The sequence below is a fragment of the Pecten maximus genome, chromosome 1 (assembly GCF_902652985.1).
Source record: "Pecten maximus chromosome 1, xPecMax1.1, whole genome shotgun sequence".
NCBI classification, from domain to species: domain Eukaryota; kingdom Metazoa; phylum Mollusca; class Bivalvia; order Pectinida; family Pectinidae; genus Pecten; species Pecten maximus.
Window position 1 is genome coordinate 37175490 of NC_047015.1, and position 2740 is coordinate 37178229.

Sequence of the window (2740 nt, forward strand, 5' to 3'; positions counted from 1 at the left end):
CATGATGCATATGTGTAATGCAGTATCCTTCTTCAAGTAAATGTGACTAATTTCGGTCCTATTCTAGAATTGTGGATTTTTCTTTTCAGGTTTTTCCTAAAAAAAATATCGAGGAATGAAAATAATGATCATCGGCGGTATTTCCATAGTGTCTTTGACTCACATTGGCATCGTTAGCATGTTAACATTATGGTTCCCAAATATTCATTTAGTACCACAATACAATGTACTAATTTATACGAACGTAAATTATTTATAGAACGTAAATTATTAATAGAACGTAAATTTGTGAATTTATTAATTGAATGCTGATGTACATATCTGTTTTGTGTTAGAGGGCTGATGACAAATTTAGCGCAGACAGACACCTGTTGAAACCTACGCAAAATCCCATCAATATACAAGAAATCCAAGACGGATCTTGGCGCCCACCATTGAAGGATCTTTATTAGTTCTATGTAAGACTGATGTTTTTTCTCAATTATTTAGAGTAACTCCCAACCTTTGTTATAGATCAATACCACATGTGTTTGTGTTGATCTCCAGTTATACCTATTGTTTGGCCCACCTCCTAACTATCCGTATAAATTATTTATTTGCTGTTGAAAACAATGTTTCTATGTACTCATCTCCAGTTTATACCTATTACTTTGTCCATCCACTCACTCATCTTATAATTTGTATATATGCTGTAGAAATGAATGTTTCTTTATTCCTATCACTAGTTACGCCTACTGTTTTGTTCCGTAACTTTCATATTGTATATCATTTGTTTTTATGTTGTTGGCATCGCTGTTTCTATGTACATACTTATTAGCCTGACAAGAATGCTGCATTTGTGTATTTCAGTGATTTTGTAAGTTTTCTATGTTTGAATTGATGCTATTTAGTACAACAACATTAAACAATCCCAGACATAAATACAGTTTTAAGAAAAACGGCAAGTTACGCACTTTGTCACTGCATTCCTAATCACAGCCGGGATCGGCTGTCATGGCAACGATGGAAACCGTGGTTTTACAACAACATTTAATTTACCAATTTATGCGAATAACTAAAAACTTATGGTAAACGATACACTGTGTTCTTGGAAATTATTTGCAGATTATCATTTCAATTAATCATATTCCGTTGCAATTTTTGTTCCTTTTGTCCCGCCTTCCTATACTAAAAACACTGAAGAGTTCCAGCAATGGAACATACACATTAACATCGATAGCTATTTTCTCGACAGTGCAACCTTATATCCAACATAAACAAAAATGAAGGGGTTTTGGATAGGAAATTAACTAAATTATTCAGATTCTGTTGTGCATCTGAATAATTTCCGCGATAAGTAAGGAAAACTACGCTCAGACATATTCAGCCAAAATTGCCGTAGTTAGGCTTTTCCCGACATTAATCGACTTTGTTGAATCTAACGTTAAAATCAGTCAGATGCACACATGCTTTTCAGGTTATATGGATGTCCTCTTCCCATTAATTCTAGATATTCCATCGAGAAAAAGTAATTTAGAGGTTTCACTTTGCGAAAATTTCTGACGATGTTAATGTTGTTCCATTTAAAGTCACGTGACCGTAATAATTGTAGAATGCGATGTGTACTTTCACTGTAAAGGTTTATGGAGCACATTGTATATAAAGACAAGACAATACTAGATGCTTCAAAGAATGTAGGAAACATTAGCAGTGGTGCGCAATGGCCTGGATCTTAAGTCAGTTGAGACTCAGCACAGGGGTTTGCAATGAATTATTTTTTATAATAATCCACGATAGAGATCAATATAGTTATAATACAAGGGTTGACATGATTTATTTGAAAACGTACTGTCGTTTATTCTTCACGGCAATACTTTCATTACGACTTCTTGTTTCAGAAGTTATATAGTAAACGATAACTCCGTTAGATAATGGAGTTATTAAACATTTTTGTCGGTACCTTTTGATTTCTCCGCCTTTTCGATTGTTGGTCTGACCGGAAGTAGGATAATGATCACCAGTTTTCAAGATAAAGCGATAACAAGAATTGTGGTGCATTCCGAAAGTGGATCCGAATTTAAACATCTGTTTTTATTTCCGTTCATTCCATCACTTAAAAAACACATGCGCAGTGAGATTAAATGCAGAATTATGGGTAAAAAAGAAATTTACTTCAAATGTTTTTTTCCTGTAGGCGACTTTTTCTTCAAAATAGAAGATATTTTGACGCAACGAATCGGTAAATACACACCACAAGGATATTGAGTGAATACGGACGGACGACGGAGCACGGACGCAGGACGATATGAATAGCCCACAATCTGATGATGAAGGGCAAAAGTGTCACCAAAATAATGAGAGAAATATCAAAAGAAAGAGTAAGCCTCAGCGTTGACAAGATGGTAATAATTGAACAAGCTGGATTCAGAATAGGAAGACGGACTTCAGAACATATGTTTTCCCTTTGCAACATCCTAGAATAGACCATTAAATGGAACTCAAATTTACTCTTCTTTATCTATTTTGAGAAAGCCTACCGTCGACAAAATGCACATGGAAATTTGGGGAACATCGTGTTCAACTTTATAAAACCTGATAAGTGTATCAGGATAACGTACGACAACTGTGACTGTGCGGTGATGGATGAAACAAAACGACATAATGGTTCGGTGTGAAATCTGGAGTCAATCAAGGTTGAAGTGACATGATTTCCTTTTATAACAAAGCGGATTGTAAGAAGCATGGTACCCAACAACAACAC